This window comes from Odontomachus brunneus, unplaced genomic scaffold, assembly GCF_010583005.1.
Source record: "Odontomachus brunneus isolate Ranch 3 - 2012 unplaced genomic scaffold, Obru_v1 Obru_scaffold_006, whole genome shotgun sequence".
NCBI classification, from domain to species: domain Eukaryota; kingdom Metazoa; phylum Arthropoda; class Insecta; order Hymenoptera; family Formicidae; genus Odontomachus; species Odontomachus brunneus.
Genome location: NW_022639456.1, coordinates 2,430,467 through 2,437,973, shown reverse-complemented (window position 1 = coordinate 2,437,973; position 7,507 = coordinate 2,430,467). Strand labels below are relative to the sequence as shown.

The 7,507-nt window shown below is 54.0% G+C and overlaps 1 protein-coding gene across 3 annotated transcripts in view; it reads left to right on the top strand.

Annotated features, from left to right (window-relative positions):
- Positions 1–6: 6 nt before the first annotated feature.
- The window catches only part of LOC116853787 (serine/threonine-protein kinase minibrain), a 90,034-nt gene continuing 82,533 nt past the window's right edge, over positions 7–7,507 (top strand). For all 3 annotated transcript variants that reach the window (XR_004380034.1, XR_004380033.1, XM_032834992.1), the window contains exon 1: positions 7–1,395. The gene's annotated coding sequence lies outside the window, so the exon portion shown is untranslated. The remainder of the gene's footprint in view (positions 1,396–7,507) is intronic.

The window sequence follows — 7,507 nt, the reverse complement described above, 5'->3', positions numbered from 1 at the left end:
GAGAGAGAGAGAGAGAGAGAGAGAGAGAGAGAGAGAGAGAACGAAAGAAGCGTCGACCCACCGACTGTCAAAAACGGGCGTCGCGCGACGAGGTCGTCGGCCTGCCGGAAGTCGTCCGACATTTTAGCAGTGGCAAAAGGAGCGGAGACCACGCAGGTGTCCACGTGTGAACCACTATAGTCATCGGCGACCATCAACCACCACCACCACCACCATCGTCATCGCCACCTACCACTACCTCTACCATCGGCAGCATCGCCACCACCACAGTTACACCGCCGTTACACCCACCCGCGCGCGACTTTGATCGTCGCGCCGCGGATCCGCTTCCTCGGCCGTCGTCGCGTTCCGCCGATCCCCGCGCGCGGGAGAGAGAAGGAAGGAGGAGAGACGGCGGTTACACTCGAGAGTTTCACGGCCGCGACCCGATTGCGATCGGCGAAAGGAAAGAAGGCTCGCGAGAAGAGAGCGAAGAGAGGCAGTAATCTTCGCGTGCCTACGTGCGTGTGTCGTGCGTGCGTGCGTGCGTGCGTGTGATCGGAACTCGCGCGCGTCTCTCTCCGTCGCGCCGCCGCGCGCTGTGCGCCTCGCCGTGTCGGTGGTCGCACAGTGCTTGCGCGTCGTGCCGCGCCGCGCGTGCTACTCGTCCTTCTCGTTCCTGTGTGTCGTCATCGCGCAGCGTTCTCTCCCGCGTTCGACAAAGAAAGCGCGCGAGCGCGTGCTGAACGAGCGCGCTCTCTCGTACATCCCAGTGACAGCCCACGACGCCGATAACCGCCGTTCCCTGTTTCGCCTTCAGTGCCCGTTGCGACGTGAGTTCTTCTTTCGCCGGGAAGAGTACATCCTAACAGACACACATATACATACACACACACACACACGCGCGCAGCATACACGCGTGCGTCCAGTTTTCGTTTCCCTCCGACCGTCTTCGCGATCCCTCTTCCTGGTTTCTCCCCCTGAAGTGAAGTGTTGCGACTGTTGAGCAGTGGTGAAACGTACGTGGTGCCGCGCGTTCTACGCATACATATGCATATGTATATGCACGAGTATATTCGTATCGTCATCCAGTGTTCGCGACCGTGCGGCTCGCGCGTGTGTTGAGTTTTCTTGTTTTCTTCACCGACCGGACCTACCTGCCTGCCTGCCTGTCTGTCTGCCTGCCTCCGCCCCCCTCCACGAATCAGTCTCTCTCACACAACACATACATACGTACACATACACGCACGCTCTCTCTCTCCGTTACACTCGGCCTCGCCAGCGTGTTTTCGAGTATCGTCCGCGACGACGACGACGACGAGGAGGAGAAGAAGAAGAAGCTGACGGCGAGTGCGGCAGACAAAGAGAACACGTTTCTGCACCGTGGGCGACACGCATCTCCAACGCGTATTCAAGGTACGTGCGGTGCAACGTGCGTATCGATTCACGCGAAATTTTCCGCTCGCGAAATCGCCCGCGCAGTTTTGAGGTTAGGTCGGCCGTGCGCTCAAGAGGGACGCGAAGTTGGTCCCTTCTAGCCGCGCTCGCAGTCGATACTTGAAACGAACTCGCTATCGATACTTAAAATGGAGTAGATCCGCACTTGAGACTTGGCAAAAAGAAGGAAGGAAACTGGCTAGCCAGTAAGCGGACAGGCAGGTGAGAACGATCTCGAGAGGATGCGGAGAAACTCTCGATCGAACGGTCGACAGGCGACGCGTGTCACTCGCGTTCGTCGTCGCGTCGCGCATTGTTTACGAGTTCCTTCCTTCCTTTCGCTTATTCGTCACGCACACATGCGTGCGTGCGTGTGTTTTGCGTGTGCCGTGAATATCTGAGAGCGCGCGCGAAGACACCGCGGGCAAAAAAGCTCGAGTGAAAAAATGCGAGATCGTACCGACTGAACGCTTGGCCGCCCGCCTCTTGCCGTTCGAGGCGGACCTAACCTCAAAGCTCATCGCGACAGGTACGTACGCCTCGGTCGTCCCTCTCTGTCGCTTCGCGCTGGCTTTCGCCGCGCACCCGCCGCGAGTCCCGCTTCTTCGTAGCGGCGCGCGGCCGCTGCCCGCTGGAAAACAGCTGTTTAAGCGGCGCCGCGAGCGGCGAGCTCTTGCTCTTTTTTTCGTCGCCGTGATCTCCCTCTCCCTCTTTCTCCCTCTTTTTCTCTCTCTCTCTTTCTCTCTTTCTCGCGCTCCCTGTCAGAGTCTCCGCGGAGGCGACGCGGCTTCACCTGCGAGTTTGCTTCGCAGAAACTCGTGCATAAATTCGCGAATATCAACGCGACGGGCGTTCTCTGTGCCGTGAAGCATCTGTCGACGACGGACGTGTCGGTCGCGATGTTCAATCGACTCTTGCGGCTCGTCTTTTTCGTTTCTGCAAGTCTCGCGCAAAGTTATCGCGTTATCACGAGTTAACGTAGAAACACCGTCAACTATAACATTACAGGCTCCTTCGAACTGCTTGCGGACCAATCTGAGATCGTCTCTTCTTCTCTGGATTGTGGCGCTGATACGAGCGCGAAGGAGGAGGACTAATCAGAATTAATGCGTTAGTTTGACGTTTGTGCAATTTAATGTGGTTGAGCCACAGTCTGTCTATTTGTCTGTTTAATCAGTAGTCCTTAATTCATTTCTTCCGTTCTTTATAAAGCTCGTTATTGCGTCGTGCACTCGAGCCTCGTCATCCTCGACTGAAGCGTATCAATGCGTCAATGCTGCTCCGAAATATCTCAGACGGCCCCGCACCGCCAACGCGCGCCACCTCCTCCTTCTCGGGGAGAAGAAAGAGAGAGAAAGAGAGAGGGAGGGAAGGACAGAGAGAGAGATTCCTCGGAACGGAACAGATCTCATCTTCCGCTCGTCGTCATACGTTCGCGCGAAACGAACGGTCAGGAATACAACGTGTCGGGGATGTGTTGTATAAAGCACGCTCGAAGGCGCACCGCGCGCGCTCGTCCGTCCGTCCGTCCATCCGTCCGTTCGTCCTTGCGCCGCCGCGTGTTTCGTATTATCGCGCAATCGCGCCGTTAAACCGCGAACGATAGGTAACCGGGGCGGTGTTACCGCTGCTCGCAATCGCAGCCGCCACCGCCGTCGCCGCCGCCGCCACCGCCGCCGCCGCCGCCGCCGCCGCCACCGCCGCCAAGAGAGGGCCGAGGGATGGAACGTACGCGGAAAACAAACGGGGGGAAAAATACGACGATGTAGGGCGAAATATAAAATAGAACGGCGAAATACAAACACGCGGGCGCGGTGGAAAGTGAAATATAAAATGGAACGTCGGCGGAAATAAAAATACACGATGAAAAATGGAATGTAAACTGGAGCGATGAGAGGAGCATCGAAATTCTCTCAAATGCGACCGTCTGATGACAACGATCCCCCGCGGGCCCGCGAGCCCCGAATTGACGACGGCGATACTCGGCAGATTTTAACGAACCCGCGGCTCTGACGTCGGAATAAAAATAAACACGCGCTTAATGAACCGCACGCGCGCGCACGGCGGTGGGGAATTATTATGGCTGCGAACGGGCACGCGTTCTCGCGGATGCTCCTCCACCGGCTCGGGCCGCCGCGGATCTTTGCGATCCATTAACGTGGTCAAAAGTTTTTATTGCTGCAAAAATCCTACAGGTGGCAACACCATGTAGGAGAGAGAGCAGCCGCGCAATACTCCCCGAGCCGTTGCGTCGCGCGCGCGTTTCGCATTATCGCGCAATCGTGTTATTGCGCGCGCCCGTCTCCCCCGAAAAACGAAACGGCCGAGTCGCCGGGGAAGTCCCCGGGACGTCGACGTCGACGTCGGCTGCGCTGTCGGATATCCCTCGCGAATCCGTCGGATCGTTTCTCCGCGAAAATAGATCGATTCCGCGAGGCGTGCGGTGTCGCTCTGTGCTGGAAAGAGAGAACGTTCCCTCATCTCCCGCACGTCTCGTCGTTCTCTCGCGTCTCTGCGACGCGAGACGTCGGACTCCTCGCCCTGCACAACCCGGAGCAGCAATCCCAGAACCCTAAACATGGACAAAATTTACCCGGATCGCAACTTTTCAAACGTCATCGTTCTTCAAAACACGTGCTCCCCTTTTTCGCTATAACTCTCTTCAACTTCGTTACGTCGCGAAGACATCAATGGATTCGTGTTGCTCGATATTTTCTGCATCGATTAAAGGAAAAAAGCATTGAATTTTGGTAGTTTCTGCGGATGTTGCGTGCAAGTGAACATGCGTTAGGTAAAATTTATTCATGTCTAGAGTTTTACGTGACTTTTTGATGCTTCTAGGGTTAATAACAAATCCGTGCTTTGTTATTTATTTTATTACGTAAAAAATGCAGCTGGCCTCTCTCTTTCTCAATACTATTTCTCTCTCTCTCTCTCTCTCTCTCTCTCTCTCTCTCTCTCTTCCCCTCCTTGTGGCGACGGCGGTTCTGTCGATCGCGCGCGCGATGTATTTTCAGCCATCGATCTCCTCCGTCCACGTGTACGTGCATGGCTTTCCGAAATAACATCCTAATTTTGGTGCGGCGACGTTATTATCAGTTTGATATTAAATTACGTGCATCGAATCAATAACTCCCGTACCGAACGAGTGGACGCATCGCGCGTGATTACGACAGTAGCGGGTCTTTCTCTCTTTTTTTCTCTGTGTTTCTTTTTTCTTTCTTTTTCCTTTTTCGCAAATTGCCGAGGAGGAAGGCCTACCCCGGTTGACAGAAGGGAGGGATTCGTCCTCCTCCTCGCGCGCGACGAGGAAGAGGAGGCTCGTCGCGGTAGCATTCATTGTCAGATTTCCACCTTATTGATTCGGTACGACTTTCGACGACGCGCCGGGACGCTAATAATGCCGTGTTCCCTGAAACAACGTTGAGTCACGGCGCTTACGTGCCGCACTTAAAACAAGAATGTGGCACGCTCGTATTGATCACAATATGATTTCGCGTCTCCGTACGTCTTCCCGTTTCTCTGAATGACGGATTCGGAATGCAGCGCATTGTCTTCTTCGCGCGCGGCTTATAAACTAATTATAATCGCGGCGCGAATTGCATTTTTCACGCGCGGTCAGGTCGCGTCACGTGTGCGTTGCGCATGTTCCCGTTTCGTGCGCGATTCTCTTGCAAGCTTCCTACGCGCCCCGTCGATTCCATCAAATGCGTCATTATCGCGACGGTGTGACAAAACGTGAACGTGCCTCTCTTTTCATTCGTGGATCAATTCGCCTCGGGCAGGCGTGTTGGGAAGTCGGCTCGCGCGGCTCGCTCCAGCCGCGCAGATTCTTAATTCCGTCGCGATTACGTCGCGCGAAGTTCAATGGAAAAAAAATATCGGACGCCGATAAGACGCCGGTTGTGATGCAATACGCGGATAACACGTGGCGAATGAGCAGAGGAGGGCTTGCTCAACACGTACGCACAAGTGAACACACACACACACACACATGGACGTGCGCGCGCTGGGATTCAGTGTGCTGACTCTCGAAAGATGGCCGCGCGTGTTGCGATCTCTTTTTCTCTCTCTCTCTCTCTCTCCCTCTCCTTTTTTCTTTTCTTCTTTCTTTCTTTTCCACGCGACGCCTGCTTAATCAGCGCCGGCGCGTTTCCTTATCGTTTGGAGTGTGTACCGTGACTGATTCACCCGGCTCGGCGCGATACCTAATCGTGCAATTCCACGGACTTGCCTCGCGCCGTGATTACGCTCCTTTTTCGGCGATTTCGCAACCGCGCTTTTGGGAGGAAGAGGACAGCCGGGCACGCGCGCGCGCGCCGGTATCGATGGTAGGTCAGTTACGGGCGGGCGATTTATTATCGGTCGCGGGGTTATACCCCCGGTCTGTTTTAATATTCGCCGCGCTCGCGCGGCTGAGGAGATGTTATTCGGATTTCTTTTTTCTTTTCGGAGCTTATCAGAGCGCCGGTCGCGCCTTCGTTTGCACAGAGAAAGAAATCGCGCGCTGATAAAGCGCACACGCACACGTGCCCGCGAGACGGATGCTGCTCGGCGCGATTACACCGAGTCGCATTGTCGCCCCTTCTCCCCGCCGCCCTTTTGCCGCCCCGCGGAATCTTACCGAGGCTTGGTGAGGTCGAGAAAAATTTCGCAATTCTGAAATTGGGGCGCCGGTGTGTCGGCGTCGTCTCGCGCGCGCGCGCGCGCGACAAAACGCGAAGATCGGATCGGAGCGCCCTTACAGGCTCAAACAGACTAGCCCAGCCTTTACGGCGCCACAGAGAAGCGCCACGTACGGACGGGTTGCGCGAAACACACAATAGCACCACAAACCTGTCACAAGACCGGCAGGACGCGAGGCGCAGACACAACGGCTCCATATTGCACTGAGACAATTGTGTCCCGTGCTGTTCCGGTCTCACGACAGGTTTGAGCTTTTATTTGTATAAATGACTCTGAAGCGCTTCTCTGCGTCGCCACAGACCAGCCGGTCTCTGTGCGGTTTTGTGGCGCTTCTCCGTAGCGCCACAAAATGGCTCGCTTGTTCGCGCCCTTCGACGACGATGACGACGAGCTTCCGGAAGCAGGTAGCTGAGAGGAACCTTGCGGGTTAAGGTCGGCCGGTTCACAGAGTTGCGCGCACATCTCGCTGCTTGTCCTGTTACCCTTTTGACAAAGCACGTGCTCTCACGTGGCGAGTATTCTCGTAAAATTCTGACCTTTCGGCCGTCGTCATATTCGAGGGTCAGCGAAAGGATTATTTGACCTTTCGGCCGACGCGTCTGCCGCGTCCGATTAAGAAGAAGAGAGGAACTAGCGTCCGATCAACGATTCCTTTTAATAGATTCTTTGTGTCTCTTAGTCGTCGTCTTTCACGAGGCGGGACGGGCCGCACGGGAACAAGAGGGATCGGTTAGCGTGTTCCGCTGGGAGCGCGATTATCATTGCGTTACAACGTTAATGAACACGCCATATACGTAATTCCAACTGCACGATAAATGGTGGAATCGGCGGCCCCGTGTTTACATCTGTTTTTAGCGGGGCGGTCTGGTATGACGATCGTCGCAATTAAATTTCATACATGCGAGGTAAACAAACGTCTGTTTAAAATTCCAATGGTACATACATACACGTACCATACGTACGTACGTACGTACTGCGCGCCGGTCGATTTCCGTTTCAGCGAAATTACGGCCACGAAATCTCGCGCAAACGCGATGATGCCGCGCACGGTCACGCGCTCAGAGAAATAATGATCTCTCTCTCTTTCTCTCTCTGACGGATCGTGCACAATCTACTTGGGACAACTTGCCCCCTTATATAAGATATCAAGTGATTCTGTCACCGGCTTTGAGATGAGATGCTTTCTTTTCCCTCTGAATAACAATTACCGACATTTATGTTAGATTTATACTTGAGTTATCAATGCACAAGTATGCAAAGCAAATTTCTGTATTTCTGTTATATTATCGTCATTATTATTACATCTATTCACTATGTATTTTTGTTTTTTATTTTGTATGTTATACTTTATTTCATTATACTTTTATATATATATATATATATATATATATATATATATATATAT